Source organism: Mya arenaria, chromosome 3 (assembly GCF_026914265.1).
Source record: "Mya arenaria isolate MELC-2E11 chromosome 3, ASM2691426v1".
Taxonomy (NCBI): Eukaryota; Metazoa; Mollusca; class Bivalvia; order Myida; family Myidae; genus Mya; species Mya arenaria.
The window spans coordinates 7,807,816-7,832,654 of NC_069124.1; the positions used below are offsets into that span (position 1 = coordinate 7,807,816).

General features: G+C 35.4%; 1 pseudogene; it reads right to left on the bottom strand.

The window, feature by feature from the left end:
• Positions 1 to 21,583: 21,583 nt before the first annotated feature.
• On the bottom strand, positions 21,584 to 23,112 carry LOC128228675 (uncharacterized; annotated as a pseudogene).
• Positions 23,113 to 24,839: the final 1,727 nt, after the last annotated feature.

The window sequence follows — 24,839 nt, forward strand, 5'->3', positions numbered from 1 at the left end:
GGGTCAAAATTGGCCCCGCCCCGGGGGGTCATGGGTATTCTCTATATGTTTTATAGTTAAATCTTCAAAAATCTTCTCCTCTGAACTTGCTTGGACTAGAGCTTATATATTTGGCATGATTCATCGTCTAGTGGACCTCTACAAAGATTGTTCAAATTATGGCCCTGGGGTCAAAATTGGCCCCGCCCCGGGGGGTCATGTGTTTTCTTTTTATGTTTATAGTGAAAACCTTAAAAAATCTTCTCCTCTGAACTTACTTGGCCTAGAGCTTAGTATTTGGCATGATTCATCGTCTAGTGGACCTCTACAAAGTTTGTTCAAATTATGGCCCTTGGGTCAAAATTGGCCCCGCCCCGGTTTTTAGTGAAAACTTAAAAAATCTTCTCCTCTGAACTTACTTGGCCTAGAGCTTAGATATTTGGCATGATTCATTGTCTACAAAGTTTGTTCAAATTATGGCCCTGGGGTCAAAATTGGTCCCGCCCCGGGGGGTCATGGGTATTCTCTATATGTTTATAGTTAAAACTTCAAAAATCTTCTCCTTTGAACTTACTTGGACTAGAGCTTATATATTTGGCATGATTCATCGTATAGTGGACCTTTACAAAGATTGTTCAAATTATGGCCTTGGGGTCAAAATTGGTCCCGCCCCGGGGGGTCATGGGTTTTCTCTATATGTTTATAGTGAAAACTTCAAAAATCTTCTTCTTTGAACTTACTTGGACTAGAGCTTAGATATTTGGCATGATTCATCGTCTAGTGGACCTTTACAAAGATTGTTCAAATTATGGTCTTGGGGTCTAAATTGGCCCCGCCCCGGGGGGTCATGGGTATACTTGATATGTTTATAGTTAAAACTTCAAAAATCTTCTCCTCTTAACTTACTTGGACTAGAGCTTAGATATTTGGCATGATTCATCGTCTAGTGGATCTTTACAAAGATTTTTCAAATTATGGCCCTGGGGTCAAAATTGGCCCCGCCCCGGGGGGTCATGGGTTTTCTCTATATGTTTATAGTGAAAACTTAAAAAATCTTCTCCTCTGAACTAACTTGGCCTAGAGCTTAGATATTTGGCATGATTTATCGTCTAGTGGACCTCAACAAAGTTTGTTCAAATTATGGCCCTGGGGTCAAAATTGGCCCCGCCCTGGGGGGTCATGTGTTTTCTTTTTATGTTTATAGTGAAAACCTTAAAAAATCTTCTCCTCTGAACTTACTTGGCCTAGAGCTTAGATATTTGGCATGATTCATCGTCTAGTGGACCTCTACAAAGTTTGTTCAAATTATGGCCCTTGTGTCAAAATTGGCCCCGCCCCGGGGGGTCATGGATTTTCTCTATATGTTTATTGTGAAAACTTAAAAAATCTTCTCCTTTGAACTTACTTGGACTAGAGCTTATATATTTGGCATGATTCATCGTCTAGTGGACCTTTACAAAGATTGTTCCAATTATGGCCTTGGGGTCAAAATTGGCCCCGCCCCGGGGGGTCATGGGTTTTCTCTATATATTTATAGTGAAAACTTCAAAAATCTTCTCCTTTGAACTTACTTGGACTAGAGCTTAGATATTTGGCATGATTCATCGTCTAGTGGACCTTTACAAAGATTGTTCAAATTATGGCCTTGGGGTCTAAATTGGCCCCGCCCCGGGGGGTCATGGGTATACTTGATATGTTTATAGTTAAAACTTCAAAAATCTTCTCCTCTTAACTTACTTGGACTAGAGCTTAGATATTTGGCATGATTCATCGTCTAGTGGACCTTTACAAAGATTGTTCCAATTATGGCCTTGGGGTCAAAATTGGCCCCGCCCCGGGGGGTCATGGGTTTTCTCTATATGTTTATAGTGAAAACTTAAAAAATCTTCTCCTCTGAACTTACTTGGCCTAGAGCTTAGATATTTGGCATGTTTCATCGTCTAGTGGACCTTTACAAAGTTTGTTCAAATTATGGCCTTGGGGTCAAAATTGGCCCCGCCCCGGGGGGGGGGGGGGGTCATGGGTATTCTCTATATGTTTATAGTGAAAACTTCAAAAATCTTCTCCTCTGAACTTACTTGGACTAGAGCTTATATATTTGGCATGATTCATCGTCTAGTGGACCTTTACAAAGGTTGTTCAAATTATGGCCTTGGGGTCAAAATTTGCCCCGCCCCAGGGGGTCATGGGTTTTCTCTATATGTTTATAGTGAAAACTTCAAAAATCTTCTCCTTTGAACTTACTTGGACTAGAGCTTAGATATTTGGCATGATTCATCGTCTAGTGGACTTCTACAAAGATTGTTCAAATTATGGCCTTGGGGTCAAAATTGGCCCCGCCCCGGGGGGTCATGGGTATACTTGATATGTTTATAGTTAAAACTTCAAAAATCTTCTCCTCTTACCTTACTTGGACTAGAGCTTAGATATTTGGCATGATTCATCGTCTAGTGGACCTTTACAAAGATTGTTCAAATTATGGCCTTGGGGTCAAAATTGGCCCCGCCCCGGGGGGTTAGGGTATTCTCTATATGTTTTATAGTTAAAACTTCAAAAATCTTCTCCTTTGAACTTACTTGGACTAGAGCTTAGATATTTGGCATGATTCATCGTCTAGTGGACCTCTACAAAGATTGTTCAAATTATGGCCTTGGGGTCAAAATTGGCCCCGCCCCATTGGGGGGTCATGGGTTTTCTCTCTATGTTTATAGTGAAAACTTCAAAAATCATCTCCTCTGAACTTACGTGGCTTAGAGCTTAGATATTTGGCATGATTCATCGTCTAGTGGGCCTCTACAAAATTTGTTCAAATTATGGCCCTTGGGTCAAAATTGGCCACACCCCGGGGCTGATGGGTTTTCTCTCTATGTGTTATAGTGAAAACTTAAAAAATCTTCTCCGAACTCACAAAGACAAGTAACGTCTTAATTTAAACTGGATAACATATTTAGTACACATACCAATTTTCAATATGGGCCACATACAACAATTAATAACAAATATACATATATAGATACACACGTAAAATCAAGTAGTGACAAGAGCTTAGATATTTGACATGATATATCATCTAGTTGACTTGTACCAATATTGTTCAATCTTTGGCCCTGGGGTCAAAAAATGGCCCCACCCGGGGGGTCATGGGTTTCCTTATAATTTTTATGTATATGATGAAAACTTAAAAAATCTTCTTCTCCGAAACCAAAAGGCGAAGGCCTTAGATATTTGGTATGAAGCATCGTTTATTGGACCACTAATAAGATTGTTCAAACTTAAGCCCTGGGGTCAAAATTGGCCACGCCCCTTGTTCATAGGCTTAGGTTTTCAATATTTGTATATAATAGAAGCATAAAAAAATTTTCTCTCCGAATTCACAAGGACTAGAGCTATTCGGCATAATACATCATTAAGTGGACCTCTACCTTTATTGTCCAAACTTTGGCATTGGGGTAAAAAATGACCCAGACTTCTAAAAAACCTTAACTACTTTGAACCATCCAGATTTCTTATCAAACCAATGTGCAATATATGACAGGTGAGCGATTCAGGGCCATTTGGCCCTCTTGTTCAATAACCGATGCGTCTTGCTCAATTGTTATTCAGTCATATCATTGAGTACTTTAATATTGTATTGAAGATCTGAAACATGATATTTTTTGAAAAGCTTTGCAAAAGGTACGCTTTTTCTTCGGCTTTTTTTAAAAAAAAAATTTCATAAAAGCTTCGTTGTTTTATTATAGGACTTATTTCCTTTAAGAAAAGCTTCGCCTTTTACCTATAAATTTATAATAAAGCTTCGTCTTTTGGATAGAAACCTTCGTCTTATTCATATTGCAATTCCCATTATTTATAGCCAAAGACGACATTTCACAAACAAAAGACCAAGCTTTGACAGAAAAGACAAAGCTTTTTTGGGGTAAAAATTGCTTTTCATGATCATAAAAGATATTGAACAATGAACTAATTGTTCATACATTTTGACTTGCATGTCAGAAAAATAACAATTGCTGGTTAAAACTTTAGTTATCATTTGAATGTTGTCTTCAGTGATAAACTGAATCAAATTTTTGAATAACCAACAACATTAAGATCAAATTTAGTAATGTTTTTTAAGAACAAATTGTGAAATAATATCCTAATTTCCATGACCATTTGGCAGTGATCAAATTCTTACATTGTTTGAAACATAATACACAGTTGAGAATGTGTAGTATATCAGTGATAGCATTTACATACTTCAGGCAAACATAATATCTATACTTAAAGCGGTATAAAGTAATGCTTTTTAACACCAGTTTTTCATGTCTTTATAGTATCATCATTATAATGTTTTTAAAAATATAATTCATGCAAAAATATTACAATGGTTGATGATATAAATTACATCTTTGCTATGATGAATTGGCTTTAACCTTAGGATAGAATGTACTAGAAAATGTACATGATTCCGAACTATGTAGCTATGGGACATTGAGAATAACTTGATATCTTCTTCCATAACATGATAAAATCAAAGCGCTGAAAGCGCTGAAAGACTGTCGGTGTGGCAGATGTAACAATCACAAATCCATGCGCATGGATCAACATGAATCTTAGTGGGATTACGACCTTAGTATGTTTGGAACGCATGAACACATTTGATATCTTTATATAAGTAAGTGTTAACATATGTATTTGCTCTTCTTTTGTAAAGCTAATAGAATTCATTACTTATGCGTGATTGGCTAGTCAATGTTATCACTGATATTACCAAGTTAGGTATAGAGCTTAATTATTCAAACTGTTTAGAGTGTCCTTCGTTGCACAGTGGATACAACACTGGCCATTAATTTTGGCGACACTGGTTCTAATATGACTTGTATTTCTTTTACAAATATGATATCAAAGGGTATAACATTTTATTATATGATTGTCTGGAGATTTACAGGAAATTACTTTTGAAGGTGCCAATCTGGTGTACAGTCCCTTAAATATCATTATGACCATTTTGTCTGAAAGGCAGATTTTTTACTTTTCAATGATGTTACAGGGTTGTTTTGGATATATTGACAATTTACAGTGGTGTGGAACTATTGAACTTTATTAACATAATTTTGAACATAGCATAATGAATGCAAGAAAGGTAATTCTTAACATCAGGTTGCTGCTTTTATATGTAACATGTCAATGACAAAAATGGAAGAGATGTAAATAGCATGATTAGGCATGTTTACATAGCTGTTTTGAATGGAAAAAAACAAAAGGGAATTGAATTGAAAAGAGTATGTATGTGAGATATGTATGGCTACAGGAAACTATAAACAAATGTTTGCCATTTTTCATCGTGATTGTCACTTTTTCTTCCTTAAATCAGATATTTATATGAAATTTTCAGAAAATAATTAGAGAACCAAAAGAACTTTTGAATATTTCACATATGTTAGTAAAGTAGTATTCTAATAGACAGTAAAAAATAACATTAAACTGTTGAATAATGAACACAAAAAATATAGAAAGAATATATACAGAAAGATGAAAAACTATGTTCTTCCATTCAAAATGTAAAAAAAAATGAAAGCAAAATAGTAGATACCTACAGAAAAATAAAGAAAACATTTAAAAGAAAAAATCTGCCATTAAATAGTCTACATATGATGCAAACAAGTACTATACTGAATAAGTTGGAAAATTGACATTTTTCAGAGTAATAGTCTACATTTGCAAACCAAATAGTGGAGGTATGCATGAGAATGAAAAATTTACTTTTGAAACAGTAGAACAGAAGTTAAGAAGGAAAATTTACATTCTGCTTATGAATAGTACATGTATGTATATGAAAGTGAAATAATAGAACAGAACTTGAAAAAGAAAAATAACTTACTGTTTTGAATAGTATGTATTTGAAAGCGAAATGGTAAAACTCTTCTGGGAAAGGGAAAAATAAAAAAAGTTCCATATCAATTAGTCTACATTTTAAAGTGAAATAGTAGAACTGTACTGGTAAAGGAAAAGCAAATAACTGTTTTTATTAAATAGTCTACATATGAAAGCGAAATAGTAGAACTATACTGGTAAAGGAAAAGTAAGTAACGGTTTTTATTGAGTAGTCTACATTTGAAAGCGAAATAGTAGAACTGGTATAGGAAAATGATAACTTTCTGTTTTGAATATTCTACATTTGATAGCAAAATAGTGAAACTATTCTGGTAAAGGAAAATAAATTAACTTTCTCTATTTATAGGTCTACTTTTGAATGCCAAAATAGTAGAACTATACTTGGAACAGGAAAATTTACTTTCTGTATTGAAAAGTCTGCATTTGAAAGCAAAAAAGTAAAACTATAGTTAGAAATGGGGAAATTAACTTTCTGCACTATTGAACAATCTAAATATTAAAGCAGTAGAGTGGAACTGTGCAGTCAAGTTAAAAGAGAACTTGTTTTATATATATGCATAAGTCTATTCAAAAATAGACCTGTGCAAAAAAAAGAAAACTGACAATATAATAAAGGCAAGATAACAACAAAAAACTATATCTGCATATAGACTAAAAAGTTAAGAGAAGATGAGGAAGGAATTACAGCATTTGTACAAGATCATGATAAAATAACATTCTGATGTTGTTAAATCTACACATAAAGCAATGATGTAAAGCAATGCACTAAAAAACAGTTTTTCTAAAATTATCTGAAAGCATTAAGCTTTATTATGGAGTGTCCCAAACATATTACAGAAATAACAATGTTGAATGGTGCTTAACATATGAACATGACAAAGATATGAAAAGTAAACAAAACATAAATATATACATAAACATATTCAGACATGTGGTCAATAAGAATCAGAATAAGGATAGCTACTTTTAAATATTATGCACAGAGAAACACCTTTATACAGCACTTAGATATAAAAAAAACTTGTTTTGCTTTGACTAGTTTTGTTCTTCAATGAAAGATGAAACAAATATGAGAAAGCATAAAATATCATGACCAGTATCAGAAATAGTGCATGAAGGAAGCATTTAAACATAAATTTGCCATACATCTTTTTCTTTCAATAATAGTATTTTTTGGGAAATTTATTGAGCTTTTGTACATATTGAGCTTTTGTACGGAGAACGGAAAAACTTGTTTGAAGTTGTAAAGGAGACTCCTCAACATCTTATGAAATTTGAGAGCATATTCTTGGTGTTCACAATACTATATGGGTGACGGACAAATGATACATTTTTTTTAAAGTTCTTGTCATATAAATAAACCATGGAAGAAGCAATAGTGATAATTAACATCTTCAGATGTGTAATGCATTTGTTTCATTTATTTTAAAAACAATGGAAGATACATAATTTTGGCTTCTGGATTAAGTCTGAAATACAATCATGAAAACCAGTATTTCCGATATATTTACAATATATACAATGTCTTCCAAAAAGGCACACCAATGCAAATGCTTGTCTCCATGAAGGTTAATAAACACTACTGCATACAGGGCTTTGTTAAAGGTAGTTTGGAAGTATATTTCTTCCTATAAATGGGTTAAAACTTCCAAAATTGATTGCTTAGAAGTACAAAAACTTTGAAGAAAACTTCCAATGCTGTAAGTTTCAAATACCAATAAATGAATAACTATAATATAAGTAGTGAATTTGGCAAGTTAAATTTGCAAATAATTTGATTTTTAATATACTTGTTGAAAAATAACGGAAAAAGATATTGTGTTCAGGAGACTTAAACTTTCACATTTCAGTGAAATTGATGGACAGGAAATCTATACTTCCAGTTTAAAATTCTTAATGGAAGCCCTGCTGCATAACTCTAAAGCTACAACCAAATTGACTTCCTTATGATGAATACAAAAATATATTCAAGTGTGGAATTTCAAAATGTGTATACATGCAGACAATACAAGCAAAAAACAGCAATATTTTTTTAACAAATATACCTTTCACATATAAATGAGATCATTTTTTTGCAATTTTGCACTGTTGTTAACAAGATTATTTTAAGAGCTTGTGGTTTAAGTGTAGCATATCTTGAAAAAGGAAACCAGTTGGAATGACTAGAGGAATATAAAAAACTGTATCTATAAAAATGAAAATGAATGAAATGCAGTGTAAAAATATTCAGAGAAGAGACACCAGTATATGCAATACTAACAGATATTATGCCTTTGTGGATGAAATAATGTATATTAAATTAAATGAGGGTTTTTTCTGGAGTGAAAGGTTGAAATTTATGTAGCTCTTTATAGCTGCACTTGAATTGTGCTGGCGCCTTTGCTTGTGGCAACAACAACCAACGGGGCATTGTCAACAACATACTCCTCAATGAATGAACCCGCTGGCAAAGCCGTCTGAAACATTTCAGACGGTACAACTCGAGTTGATCCATCTTCTAAGAGCAATTCTGTGGTTTCCCCTTCCACTGCAGCACCCACCACAGTGAGTTGGCTGGTTTCCAGCGGTGCCTCAGCAATCTGGAAAGAATGTGGTATTTAAAGTCATGTCTGTTATTAAATATAACCATTAAGTGTTTGTAAAACATACTGCTCTGAGTTCCATGTTGTGAGAAATATTTGGACAAGGTGAGGATTCATGGACATAAAAAAGAGCTAATTTGTCATTGACATTTGAAGCCTTTGAGTTAGAAATAAGATCATATCCAATCGAAGTGTGAGAATTGAAGGTACCGTCAACCATGTTTAGCTAATGACTAATATTTGCAGATATACATGCATTCTCTAAAAACCAGTGAATGATTAATATGATGTATATAAAATGACCTTTATGAGTTGTGACCTTGGTCTATGACCTCAAAATTCATAAGGCAATTTCATTGTTACTTAAACCATAATGTCAAGTTTAAGGTACATGCATTTGCTAGTAAACACATAGACAACTTTTATGTGTTCAGGATCACTGTATATTGACCTTTATCCTGATTACCTTAAACTCAAAAGGGGTAATCCTATGGTACACCCCAGCCCCCATGTAACATTTGATGACCACAGATTCAGGCATTGTTGAGTTATTAGCCAGAGATGCTTTTTCAACCTTGGCGTATTAAAGAGCACTGTGACCTTGAACTTTGACCTTATAAGCCTTCAATCAAACAGGCCATCTACTGGTCAACCCATCCTTCGCAACAAGGTTGATGGCCATAGGTTAGTTATTGTTGAGTTTTCCTTCTTTGTAACTGTTACATTCCCCTTTGACCTAATGATTCATTTAATTTATAGGGTTAATCACTTGTTCAGTCCCTACCTTCCTGATTAGTATGATGACCATAGGTCAAAGATTTTTAATTCATCATTAAGTGAAGCTTTCTCAACCATTTCGCTTAAAGTGACTGTGTTCTTAACCTTTGAACTGAATATCAATTAAATTAAAGGGGTCATGTGCTGGTCTAGCCCAATGTTTATGTCATGTTAAATGGCTATAGGTCAAGGAATCGTTGATTTTATGCTTAAGGGCTGTGTGACATTCACCCTTGATCTGATGAAAACTAAAATCTATGGTTGTCATCTACTGGTCAGGTCCAATCTTTATGTTAAACTTGATGACCTTAGGTCCAGGAATTGAGAAGATAACACTTGGAAAATATTTTATCGACTGAGGACGGACATGTGCAAAGCAAAATACCCCCAACACTTCCAGTGGAATAAATATGGTTGTGGAGGTTTTTTTGCAGTTATAATATATCAAATTTTTGACGATGTTTGCCCTTTCCTATGTAATTCATACTCATCAATTGAATGATGGCATAGCCCAATGTATTTTTTGACAAGATTCAAACTTACCAAAATCATGACTTTGAATGCTGACAACATCTGACTATTGTTGTTTTTTCAATACAGTACAATGACACGTTTCACTCAAATTTATATAAAAACAAAAAGAGAAATATATATTTCAGGGAACCATAAAATGTATTACATCAATATAATTCATTACTGCAATCATATTGATATTATTGGACAAGCAACAAATATGCTGGAGATATAAATGTGTTCTAAATAACTTTCAAGAACTCATTCATGAGAGACTCTATTAGTGTCCTTTGTAAATTCCCTTAACTACCATATGCACTGTCAATATTGTATTAGACTAACCAGAATTTATACATTTCTTACCAAAAATGTATTACTTGGGAAAACTATAGTTTATATGTAGGATACCAATTGAAAGAAATGTGCAAAGAACAGATATGTCTACCTTATGAAGCGATAGTGGACCACATTACATTTTTCAAGCATTCAGCAAATGTCTAATATTTTTGCCTTTGAAGCTATTTATAAGAAGGTTAGAGTCTTTGGTAAAAAGGATACTAAAAATTGCTTGTTTGTATGTATTTAATGTTTTGAAATAATAGTGTAATGAACTCTTGAATGAAGCATGATACTTCTTCAGAAATGACTGTTATTAACAACTAATACCAAACAGACAGATAACTACCTTCATGGTGGTCGATGATGTAGAGGAGAGCGACACCTCATTCTTGTAACTGTTACCACACAGTCAGTAATCACAACTAAGTCACCCGGCTTGGCCTCAGTTGGAGCTGTCTCCACAAAGTGACTTTGACTTTCTCCCTTGTCGAGTCTTTAAGGAAGAGGTCCTTCAACTTCACCGGCGAGCTATTGACAGTAACCTCCCTGACGCTGTCCTCCTGAAGTGTATTGCTTTGATTAGCACAAAATTTATTTGCTTTGTCTATCATAATCGTGGAAATAAATGCTCTTCACTTGGATATATAAATAAACTTCGAGGAGGGAGAATTTATAAGTAAGAAAATTTCAGTTGCAGAAACTGGTTCATAACATTTTAAAATTCTTACAGAGACAAACTTGAATAAGGTTAAAATAACATTCAATACCTGTATGAGCTGGCCCTTCACGGTCACCTTTGACTTTGCGGGTGACCTCAGCGCCTGCTCCAATGGCAATTCCGGCGCTGGAGGAGGATGCACCAAGTGGTCGCCCTCACGCTCGCTCTGCTGGGGGACATCCATTCCTGGTACCAGGAACACTTTTGATGTTTTGGTAATAATGATAGTATTGTTCCTTATGATGATATTCTTGAGGGAAACTGTATGCCCAACAGCAAATCGTGGAAATTTAGCAGCATCATACACTATACACTTGACTGCCGAAGAGAAATCCGCTAACGTCACAGTCAAGGATTGCTTATCTTGCCCTTGGCTGGTGTAGTGCAAGATACTGCCCCTTGCAACTACCTTTGCCTTAACGCCTGCGTCATAGGGTAAGGGTTTTCTGCTGCTAACTGCTTCTGTTAGGGTTGTCATCTGTAAGGGTAAGGCATGATTGAAACCATTTACCATTTTCTTTTATGTATTTTAAAAATGTTTGCTCAACTAAACTTCATGTCATGAAAAAAAGCAAAGTTATTAGTGTTCAAAAGTTGCATTCAAATGAGCATAATTATATAAGTAGTATTTGCATGTATGTGTGAATTGAGTGATTAGATAATAAATATTGTATTAAAGCACATAAAGAAATGAAGTTTTTATAATAAAAAATTGAAATTAAATATGCAACTTCAAATTAAGAAAGCATTGACTGAAATTTATTTTCTCGCTTTGTATGTTTCAAATCATTTGTTGGTAATCATTTCTTGCGAACTATGTAGACAGGTTTGTGATCTGAGTCGTAAGACTCTAAAGTACCAGAAGCAAGAGTATCTTCATCAGAACAAGGAAGGTAAATGTGATCCAAACAAGATCCATAATCTGTTGTCACAGACTGAATGAGTTGCTTCAGGTTATAAGTCTGATTCAAAAGCAAAGTCTACATTGAAATCACCAATTAAGAAATATGTCCCTACATTAGGTAGTATCTCTATCAAATTTCTCATGAAAGCTGCATAGTTCATAACAACTGCTTGAGCAGGTGGACAATATAAGAAACACACCACAATGTTTGTTTCAGTTTGAACAACAGCACATTCTATGTTTGAGAATGTATGGACAGAAAAATGGTTCAATTCTGATCTGGAATATATTGCTATACCATGTGCAGAGCTGCTTTTTGTGGAGGAATATGCAAAGTAGCCATCAATATGGTATTTGCTAGTGTATAAAGATGGTTCATGAACTCTTGTTTCAACAAAAGCAATCAATTGAGCATTCAACATATTCTGCTCATGCCGAATATCATCTATGTGCTGATGTAATGATCAGCAGTTTTGAAAGCAAATAATCATTTCATTGTTCCAGATATTCAGTGTAGGCAAATTCAGGTGCAGAATTCTATCATTACGAAGGCGTTCCATTTCTGCATGTACATCAGTAGACGTCGTTATTTTGTCTTCATTGAACTTTATAATGTCAATCCCTGAAAGTGATGTTACTCTACTCAAACCAACATAGTGCAAATGTGGAACAGCTCGATTTCCAAAGTGCATAACGCAACTTTTCATTGTTGAACCTTGTGCCTTATGTATAGTCTTACCAGCTGCTACAACCAATGGAAATTGACGACGCACTACAAGGTATGTTTTATAATGTTTTACAGGAAACTTCCTTGTTGTTTCCAGGATAGGAACCCATGATGGATCTATTGCACTTGTTTGCAGGTTTTTGTACTTCCTTCGCCATTTATGTCCAATGGTAGAGTCTTGAAATTCCACCCATACTATACTACACCTATCCGAGCTTGGAACGCGGAAGTCAAAATATTTCACTACATAGTCAAACCATCATTTACATCGATATTTTAGCAAATATCACATGGAACTCCAATACCAAGAACCAGTACTTTGCCAAGGCCCATTGTTTTGCTTGCATCTGTGGACACTTTTGCCAATACCTTTTCATGCATTGCAGCATTTAAATCACCAGATATGCAGTCTACTGCTTCAACTGTTATGACATCAGACTGTGGCAAGGTTGAGAGAACTGAAACATTGTGGTCAATGGCATCAACCTTTCTGCAAAAAATATGTGGTGCCGTAGAAAGAGAGTCAGGCTCAGTACAACGACTTTTTAATATGTCAATGTCTTCAACAGTGTGCTCGCCTTCACGCTGTCTGTTCAGTAGTGTGGCAAAATCTTTATCATCTTTCTGCCTTATTATTTCTGTGAGTTCAAAGAACATAAATAAATCAATCCAAACATTCGCTGCCAAGCTACTCATAGTTGCTGACTGAACTGAAGTTGAAAAAATCCATGCATCCATTACAGGTTTTAACTGAAATAGATCACCAACAGCTAAAATACTGATACCTCCAAATGGTTTGACACATCCCATAATTTCCTGAAGTCTGAGACTGATAAAATTCATCACATTCCTTCCTACCATAGAAATTTCATCTATAACCAGTATGCGCAAATCTCGATAACGTGCGCGCAGAGTATTCAACTGCTGCATGTCTAATGGCTTGAAATGAAAACCTTGACTGACTGGAATGCAAAATGCTGAGTGAAGAGTGTTACCGCCTATGTTGTGAGCAGCTTTACCAGTAGGAGCACAGAGCAGGACCTTCAAAGAACTGGGATCTTTGTCTCTTAAATGATTCAAGTATCTCCCCAGGGCTTGTTGGAGGGTTCTTATCAACACACTTTTGCCAACTCCTGCACCGCCTGACAAGAATATATGAAAAGGCTCTGGATCAGTTTTTACAGCATGGAGTATGTGGTAAAAGAAAGTTTTTTGTTCATTATTTAAATCCTGAACTGTGTTCCTATAGGCATAAAACTCTGCATCATTACCTGTTGGCATGTCAACTACACTTGCTACATTCTGCCTTGCAATACCCAAATTTTCACCTAGGTCATAATGATGTTCATTGTTTTCAACACTCCCCAGATCAAAGCAGGTAAAGTTCTTGCATGGTGAATCACCCTCCATTACATCTATGGCCTCCCGGTGCTCATTTTCAACATTTGTCTCATTCGTATTACCTTCTAGGTCCCTCATTATTTCATCAAAGAAGTCAGCATCCATGTGCTCATATTGAACTTTATTTCTCGTGATCTCTTCCAACTTTCCCTCAAAGCACAATTGATAAGAATCATATGCCCCCTTAATGTCTTTATCTTCAAAACGCCATGCAGTAAACAACATAATTTGTTGCCTGTAATGCTCTTCAGGATCCTTATTTAAAGGCACATGATGCCAATAAAGCACTTTTTGAGTGGTTCTTTTTTTCACTGTGGTGCCACATGGAAATTTGATGATGGGATGCAATAATAGATTGTTTTCTTCCATTTCAACTTCATCGGTTTCGTCTTCCTCATATTCATTTTCTGGCAATTCATCTTCGTCTGTTGCCTGTCCACTTGTAACAACAGTTTTCTTGACGTTACAAAGGTCATACCAACTAACAAACTCTGCATAACAAATTTGGTCCATAACTCTTGGTCTCCGTATGTATCTTTTTAAAATGTTGTCCTTTTCTATTTCTTTGGAAGATGAAGGGAGATCCTACAATTGGGAAAAAGATTTTATGAGACTTGTTCTATCATTTGGTCTGTTTGTATCTACAAAGGTAAATTGTCTAGTCGACCTTCGCAAAGGCATTTGAAGCACAAGGTATGCCGCTTCTTGAGCACCTATTTCAACACTTGACAGGAACTGATTGCCTATCCGTCTTACTTGTTCCTTTACTGTGCTATCCTTTTCCCTGGCTTCATTACAAGCTTCCAGAAGCAAATTAGAAAGGCCTCTCTGTCCTTTTGATATGTATGAGACAATGTAAGAAACACACGAGTAAGGGTCAAGTATATATTGTATGTCCATATTAGCTTCCCACCAGCAGATCAATGTCTTATTGAAGTTGTTGATTCTGGATTCAGATACATCTCTTTTCAAAAACACAGTCGCTCTTTTCAGTACAGAACGCAATGCTAATAAATATTCATCTTCTGTCATGTTTAAATTGGCCAAAAAGTCCGTAAATGTGAGACATACATCTGTTTTGCGCAACTCATCCAATGCAGCACTTATTTTTTTAATTTTTTCTTGAAGCTGTGTGTGTGTGCATGATTCATCTAATGGATGTAAAATGAGTTTTGGGCATTGGTGCTAATGGAAAGTTAAAACGACAAACGGTTTTTCCCATCTTCCGACATGTTTTAGCATGCCTATGTGTCTGGTAATTTCCCAACACAGGTATTGATTCATCATTTTTACAAGTAATGTACTTGTCAACAAATGCTGTCACATCTGAATCTAAGGCAATGCCATGAATTGGAGCATTTTTTACCCAAATCAGCATATTATGTGCGGTGATCCTCTTTGCTGAAACTCAACTCTATAGAAATAGTCTAATATTTCACCAACAGGGTGCGAGGAGTTTTTAAGGACATGATTGATGAAGCACTGAACACGAAAATCAAAGTAACGAGCACATGCCACAGGATCTGATTTGATGAGGGAACATTTATCCTGCCAATTTAACAGCTTGATTTCCTCTGCGGACAAAATTTTCCCATTTACAAGTTTTGACAATGAACTCAATAACACTTCCCATTTTGTTTCAGCAGCTGAAAATGAACAGAACCATGTAGGCGTACCTAGTTGTCTGATCAAAGCAAAAGCATCTCTTTTCGCTTGTTCCCAATAAGGTGGAGAACCTCTGATATTCCGCAACACTCGATAGCCATCATCTTGCATTGTAAGTTTATCAACAAATCCTGGTGAAAGAATGTCTCCAGCAGTATATTTCTGACCATTTGTTTTACATTTTCGTACTGGAAGTGTAACTTTATCTCGTATCTGCTTGATTTGCAGCCTTTTCAGCTTGTAAAACAAATTTGGAACACAAATTGCAACCCGTCTATCAACATTTCTCAATTCCCACTTACATATATCACTGTAGTGTAACGGTACAAGGCGTTCAGAGTTTTGTGTGCGTTTCTGACCACAGAAGATAGAAGGAAATGCCATAACTTCTGAGTGCAAGTCTTGAAATAAACTGATTGGTGTATTGTTTTCTGCTGGGGCAACACATAATATCTGATTGAATTCCTTGAAATCTGCAGCCTGCAAAAATGTATCAGTATTTCCAGTTGGTCTTTCTGTGAAATTGTCATTTTCTGTCCAGGATGTGGACATGTTTCTACTTTCATCACCTGTATTGACATCCTCAAGATCATCATCTACATGGATAGAGCTGTCCAAGGAAAAAGTCTCAAGCCAGGTGTCATTTACAACAATACCTTCATTCCTGAAAAGGCTACTATTGCTTACTAACCATTTTGCTGCTTCAAACACCATGTTGGGTCTTATGTTTTCAAATGCAATGTGGTGCTTATATGTCAATCTACGCTTCAGTTTCAACATTATTGTTTCGCAGTCATTCATTATCCTTGGTAATGATTTTATGGTATTGGTGACATCAGCAGGGACATTGACAATATTACCCTTAACGCTAACTTGCCCACCACGCGGCATTTCTCTCAATTGCATGAAAGCAAGTCTCGGAGACACTAACCTCTCTTCTAAAGTTGAAAGCTCTAATGCCTTTGGCCTATTGGGAAATGACAAACCATTGTTTGCCCACATTTTCGGCACATTTCCCTGTCTAACAGATCGCAAGCATGTCTTACATATCCATACTTCACCACTTTCATTCTGATATGACTGCAGGTAATTCTTGAATGAGTTGCTGTCTTTCATTCGAGTAGTGTCACTAACTGAATGCCGAAAGAATGTTTGACAACAGCACGCACAAACAAAGTCAGGACCAGAGGAAACCATTTTTTATTTCAAAATCTTTAATATTAATGTTTTTTTAATAAAGAATAATGTAATATAAGGTAATTGTCTGTAATCTATTGTCCGTAATTTTTTCACATTCACTTCTTTACTATAAAGTATGTTTTTGACAGATATTCATTGTGAGGATTTTTAAATGTACTGAATGTTTTAGATTTAATCATATGTTCATGTGTCCAAGCATATTTAAAACGCCTTAACAATATTAACTGTGATGAAAATATTATAAGAATTAAGATACTTTTGTACTTATTTTATGTTTACAACTCCACAACTCACACGATAGATCAAATATCTTCGATATGCAGGTTTCACTGGGTTTATTATGCCAGTATTTCTATGAAACCTTATTATGAACACTCCACACAAAATCGCACAAAGAAGTCGGTGGTCGTCATTCCCTAGGTGGTCGGGTATGAGCCTCCGTCATATTTTACCACCATTATTATCGATGACCATCCCCAACATCATCGTCAGCGTTATTCCTGTCTATGTTAGAGGCGTCCAAGGTTGGTTTAACCTTTTTCATAAAAGATAAATTGCGTTTCACATGATGTCCCGAATCACTTTCTACACTGATCATAGGTCCTTTTGTTTTCGTTACCGTGTATGGTATTGGCTTGATCTGCGTAGTGCACTTAGAAGGTGTCTCATTTTGCAGCAGTATTTTGTCATAAATGTTAATGCGGCGTTCCTTTGCCTTTATCCTTTTGTCCTCATATTATTTTGAGTGGAATTTGGATTTTTCGTCATTACGCCTTGCAGTTTCGTCTCATCTGATATCTTGTCCTGGTTTGGCGATATCCAGTAATCTTGTTGATGATTTCCGCTGAAACAAAAAACAGAACGGCGTTAAACAAGTTGACTTATGTGGCGTCGCTCTATATTGTTTAAAGAAATTGTATAATTCCTGTTTCCAGTTTATTCCTTCCACACATAACGATTTGATATATTTCATAAGTGGCTTATTGAAGGACTCTGCTAGAGCATTGGACCGGGGTAACCTTAGTGTGGTTCTTCTATGAATAAATCCACAGTATTTTGCATAAGGCCTAAAAAAAAAGTTGTTTGGTTAGGGTTACATCCTATTCAAAAATAGGTAGGGTAGGTAGGCTTTTTATTTATTTTTTATTAGGCTTTATATAAGAATGTCATTTTCATCGTTGGAGAATGGTGTTAAAGTTATCTTCTATATAAGCAATTAAGGTTTTAAACTACATATTGAAAAGCAAAAAAAAAAAAAAAGATTTTTTTTTTTTTTTTTTTTAGTTTTTTTAGTTTTTCATATTTTTTTTTCAAACTGACTATAAAAACGTTAGGGTCGGCGCCTATTCCGTAGGTAGGGTCGGGTAACCCGAACCAAATGTATTTTTTTTAGGCCTAATCTAAAAAGGCACTTATGTTAAATGGACTGCCATTATCCGTTTTGATGACAGTAAGTACCCCAAACATATTACTTTGTCCAGCACTGGTATAACTGTGTTTGCCGATACTGATTTAATCATTTCTAGATCATTTAATGTCTTTATTTTGTACCATTTTCCATATTTGGTTAGCTCATTAGCCTTTCCTATTGTCTTGTTATTAAACGATGCTAATTTTACTTTGTCTAATGTCATAGCATTTCGAATAGATTGCAGGCAATGGAAATTCGGATAGATTTAATATGTTCGGGGATTAGATATCCTTAGAAACAACAGATGACCGTTTTCTAGCTTTATTCATGATAGTATATCTTCCAGAAGTCCCGGGATCAGATTACATGCACATACATATAAAGTGGCTACAGAGACCACAACATTTACAACCGTTTAGTTAGCATCGTTTAACCAACTTATACAAAACACTTTGTGAATAAAAATGCAATAATGATAATAACAAATATATATATACACTACCATATATGTACACTTCCTGCAGCAGTTGCAAAAAAAGCAATTACCATCCGAAGCAACATATGCATTTCCTTTTATATCAGCAAGAACTTTTTGAAGTTTTCTGGCGTGAGCCTTATGTGATTGTAATTATCTACATCAGTTAAATTGCTCCCAGACTGTTTTTGTTTCTTACTTTCAGTATTTTAATTGATTTTTTTAGCTTTTCCAGTGACAGATTTCCTTTGGAATTTCTTGGTTTTTGCTTAATCGACTTACACACTATAGGTTTTATCTTCCAAGCCTAATTATGCATACCTTTGCAGTATGTTCCTTTTGCATGGGACAATTCACCTGCCTCAGAATAAGTAGAATTAACACTCTCCTCATTGCTTTGTTTGTCTTTTCAAAGTTCTCGAACATGCCAGTGGTCCATCATTGTCGGATGAATCCTGTACAGCAATTTCATCGTGTGCTGTATTGTTTATATCCGTTTGAAGAAGCAGGACAAATTACGAACTATCAGAGTGGATGCCTCATTGCTGCCAATAGTCTCTCTCACATTATAATTTGATGTATTTTCCTCGTGTTTGGTAAAGTTTAAACATTGGTTTCTTTTCCGTTCCTAACAATCTCCTCATCTTTAACAAAGAAGAACTTCTTTTTATGAAAGGGTTCATCCATTTCTAAATTCAATTTACAGTAATTATAGAGCTCTGCTGCACTGTTTTAATTACCTTTACAAATCTTTTTACTTCACCTTCTTTCTTTTTTCGTTTCTTGCCTTTTTCCATTTGGTTCATCTAGAGCATCCTCGACTTTGTGTTTTGTACCAGAACTCTTCCATTTCCACTCTTTCTCAAGAGATCAACGCTTTCCTCGTTACTGTCTTTTTCCCTTATGACTGTCCCATAGAGCCTCTTTGACATTTTTCTTTGCTCTCGACCTCTTTTCTTTTGGTTGTTCATCTAGAGCATCCTCAAATTTGTTTTTAATTCCTGACCTCTTTCCTTTCGGCTGTTCATTTAGTTCCTGCCCTTCAATGCTTACAGGGATTGGTCTTGTTGGTATGAGTTGTTTTATTTCGAAATTAATTTAATTACCTTCCTGCCAATTATTGCATGATCGACTGCTCTGTTTGAAACTTCTATTTCTGCATCACAATCTCCTTTCGAGTGCTTTGAACCGTAAACCTTAACATGGGAAAAAAGCCTTTTTTCTTTGTTAAGAAGTATTTCCTCCATGTAATGGAGCAGCTCGTGCTTGGTCCCTCATGTCATGTACTTGTTTAAGAAATTGTAGGGACACACAGTCCTCATCAAAGACTTTTAAAAGGAGTTTCTGCTTTTTATGACACAACTTCAAGCTTTCGGCAGTTACTCTCATTTTTCTTTTCTCTATTTTCTTTAGATTTTCAGGGAAAATAGGATGTTTGCAGTTGAAATTTTATTTAATTTATTTAATTAAATAAAACGCTATGGAATTTAAAAAAATCAAATCTTTTAACTTCACCTTTCTTTTTTGTTCTTGCCTTTTCTTTTCAGTTGATATAGAGTATCCTCGCCGTTGTTCTTTTTCCCGAACTCTTCCATTTCCACTGTTCCTCTTGAGGTCAACTTTTTCCTTTTTATGTCCTCGGTATGAGTTGTTTTGTTTTGTTTATGTCCACAGAGGTAGAATTTACACAGACGTGAACATGTGCCCCCTCTAGACTGGCTGCCTAGCTGGACTCATGCTCCTAAGACTCCTAGTACTGGAATCAATAGGCCGTGATCTGGGCTGGTAGGACCTTTGACGACCAGTCATCCTCCAGCCTTCTGGTGATCTCCAATGCTTATCGGGATTTTGCTGCCTCTTTGCAGGTTGCTGCCTGGAACGGGAATAGTCCCCAGAGGAACGGAGAGAACTCGAACCTGAGCTATGACGCGAAGAGTCCCTGGGGAATGATGCCTTGTCCCAGGCTCTTTCAGTACTTTGTGTGGTGTTTTCTCCTTGGGAGCAACCTTAGGAGCAACTTTCGGTTGACTAGTAGCCGTGACATTTCTTACAAAGGCAACGGCTCCTGAGCTTCCTCTGACGGCTCAGCTAACAAAGCTTCCTCCTCTGCCACCACCATCTCTACAAATTCACTTTCTGACTCAAGTGTAGCCTCTGCAAAGTTCCTGAGGACCTGCTCAAGGGAAGGGTCCTTCTGAAGACGAATGTCCCTTGAGGGACCAGCCGGCATCTCACTGACAGGAATCTGTTTGTGGGGGACCTTGCAAATATTCTCATCTACCCACTGATCTGACTGAAACTGCAGATCACAAGCTTCTGCAGCCATGGTCCTCAACCACAGTCTTTGGTTCTGGCTCTTAGCAATGGCGACCTTCTGCTGCAACAGGGCCTTTTTGATGCTCTGTTGATAGCCCGAAGAGACCTAGTTCCCTTATTAGGTTCGACTTCTTCTCTTGCTCCAAACTTTCTCCAAAGTCAGACATCTGAAAGCAGAGAAAATACTGATTGCCCTTTGACCCACGTTACAGAATAAAAGGGAGCTACCCCTGCGAGAATTTCTAGAACTGTTCTTGAACAAATTCTTCAACTTGTTCTAAAACATTTCAAGAGCATTAAATGGCAGTTCAAGAACTAACCCATTTCTAGAACTTCAAGAACAGTTATTGAAGATGTTCATGTGTTCTTGAACATGTTCAGGAACAGTTCTTGAACTTGTTTAAGAACAATTTATTAACTTCTTAGCTTCTGACTAGTAGTCCAGACAGAAATTGTTAACAAAAGAACAGACTGATGGACAACAAATGTATCTAACTGCACGAAACAAACTCAATTGAGTAATGTACCATGGTGAACATAAAATGTGGTATATATAACATATAATAAAATTCAAGCACTTTTCAAGGACAATTTTATAATGTTTTCATGGAAAAATCCACCAGGTTGGGAAAGGGAAACTGTGTTAGAATACAAGTGTTTCTGTCAAGTTTTTATGAATCTTAATTCTTATTTTTTTTCTTTTTAGTCTCTTCGCAGAACTTTTGCAAATTTTCATTTTTTTATGAAAGTTTCTTTGTCATAAAGTGGGTATTTGCTGACTACACAACTTTCCAGCTGTTGGAACTGGTTTTGGTTCAGCTGGGGTTTAACCTCGTCTATACATTTGATAGTCCTTTTCCCAGTCCTTGTCCCAGAACAGAGTTCTTCACTGGTGAATAAGTGTAAACACACATTTTTGAATTTATTGTGTACCCCTACACCCTTGGCAACAACAGCTTCCACATCTATTTCAACAGTTATGTCTTGTTCCACAGTCTTGTTCACAGTCTTGGTTTGTTCAACAGCCTGTTCTAGTTCCACAATGGCGACTGGTTTCACCACTGTGACGACTTGTTTCACAAGACTCTCAGCAGAACTTTCGTTTAATAATGGCCCTGTCCTGCTTGTTTTTTTCTAATTCTAAGATGCATTCCTCCAATTTCCTATACTTCCTTCTTAAGCTTCGGACATCTTCCTCCAAGCGATTAATTTTCTCTTTGGAAACAAATTTGAATACTGTTAAAATGACAATTTTTGTATATTGAATTGAAATTAAACAATTCTTAAAGTTTTGATTATTAAGAGGTAAGTAAAGAGTGTATAGTAAAAACTAAGGGGAAGCTGCAAATGTATAATTGTTGATGATGGAAAAGAAATGAAGAAAAACGTGCGTAATTGAACTGTAGTCATTGGTTTAAACAAATTGATGTGAAAAAGGTTGTTGCTGAATGATTTGAACTGATGTATGTGTGTTAGTTTGCATGCAATATAAACCATTACTTAAATGACTGAAGTGTTCATGCTTAAGCCAAAAAATAACAATTATAATAATGTAGTGATAGCAAATGAAGGAAACCAGATGATGTTGCACTATTATGAACATTATGTAATAGAGAAATACAACAGAAGAAAGAAGAAGTTGAAATTACTTTTGTTTTGAAGTTTATTAACATGAGAAATGGAAACATATGATGAAGCAGTTACATGACATGATTATAGGTATGCAATACAATCCAAAATGGCAATAATGTTAAAGTTTTGTATTGTTGATAAAAAGATAAGAATAATGGGTTTCTGTGCAGTGTTTATGAGAACTATCATAATGGTGTTTGGTCAGAATGCTAGTGATTTATATGTTATGGAAGAGTCCACGAGCATTGATAAGTAACAATGCTGTGAAGAACTGGTTTAGGGCTTGATCTGTTGCCATAGCTTGCAGGTCGGGCAATTCACAAATAAGCTGCAATTTAGTGTGAAACTGTTTTCTTATTCCCTATGCATGAAATGTTTGTTTTTGAGAACAAATTGCTTGACTGAAGAATGCTTGTTTTGTAAAAACTGTCCTATGAACATTTATATATGGTTAGAGCTGTAAAGTGTAGTAGATTTGTTCAACGATCATGTTTGCGTTTTGTCGACATGATGGTTAGTTTTCCATTAAGGAAGAGGCAACGAGCATTGATTGGTAGCAATGCTGTTAGGAACTGGTACAGGGCTGGATCTTCTCCCATGGTTTTTAGGTCTGGCATTTCACATAAAAGCTTTAGATCAGTGTGGAACATTTTTATCATTTCATTGGATCCATCACTTCTTTTTAGCACTACTTGTGCGGCATTGAAGAATGTTTGTCTTGTTAAGGACTTGCCTTTGCATGTGGGACAACTGTCATCTTCTAGCTTTTTGTTGCGACATTCTGAAAATTTTAAACAATCATTAACCATTATGTGTACAATGTTTTTAAAACTGTCTATAGTTTATTAAAAATGATATGAGTTTTATAATGTTATATTTGACATGAATGTTTATAGTTCTGTGATTTTGTTAATTGCAATATAGAAATTGGTGTTCTAACAGACGACAAGAGAATGAGCTGCTATCGTAAAAGGAATGAAAGAACAACTTTTTATTGAAATGGGCAAGATTTTGATATTTTTCATGAATATTTATGATATTTTTCACGAATATTTGTTATGGAGATATTATATATTATGGATTGTAAACCAAGTTCAGCCTTAATATTGACCTTACATTAAGTGCTTAAGTATAATAATTTAAAAATGATAAGGCAATTTCGAAATAAATGTGTATGTAAGGGTCTTGATAAGCATGTTTTAATTATTTTTGAACAAAATATAACTTGCCCCAATATGAAGTCAGGGTGTAACCTTGGTTTTAAAAAGTTTTATGTATAGATAGGTTACTTAAAAACTGCATTTGATTTGAGATACATTTTTTTATCCTAATTCTCACTTTTAAATTGTTTAGCAATTGCATAAAACAGCTCTAAAAGACAGCCTTGCGCTAAACTTTTGATTTGTTTAATTTCTTAAAACAATCGGTAAGGCCACACCAAATTGATAACTTGTTCATCGTTTTTTTTTCAAAAATTAATGGGGTGAGCGAGCGAAATAATAATAAAAAAATATTTGTTTTGCATTTAGCAAAAAAGAGGAGCGAGCAAAGAGCAAACAAATACATATAGTCATTTTACTCACTTTTGATCACATTTTATTCACTGATTGACTAAACAATGATATTGTAAATAGTACAAGAATAACATCCAGTAAAAGAATGATAACACTAAAAGATAATTCTATACAAATATTAGTTTTGAGATCAAACAAATGCTATGTGAGATCAAGCAAATGCATTTCTTTAAACTATTTCATAAATGAGATAACTCAAAACCACAGTTTTCCAGTTTTTAAAAAAGTTTTTTTTCAAAATACCGTATGCATGGTGACCGTAACGACACGTGTTAAATTACTTTAACACTCAATGAATGAGACAAGTATTAGCACCCGTGGTACCCTTATGAAAATACGCTCTTTCAATAAGATCGTACGAGCTCGCGACAAGCTCGTTACGACCTTGCACAATCTTAATTTCCCCTGTTGCTTGCTCGTACAAGCTTGTATGAGATCGCGCAAGGTTTTGACAAGAGCAAGCTCGTGCGAGCTTGCTATCTTTACGAGCTTGCACGAGCTTGGACCACAAATTATATTATATGGAGCAAGCTATGAGAACTTAGAAATTTTAACAAACTCTGAAAAAAGACTAAGTCCATAAAATATCAGAAAAATCACCAAATGTCACATTGATGCACATTGTAAATGTAAAACATAACTTAAGTACAAGGACATAATTTTTTTATTTAATTATATATATTTATAATTATTTATGATTACTGAATAATAATATCTCTTATAATCATCATCATAAGTGTTGAATACTAAGC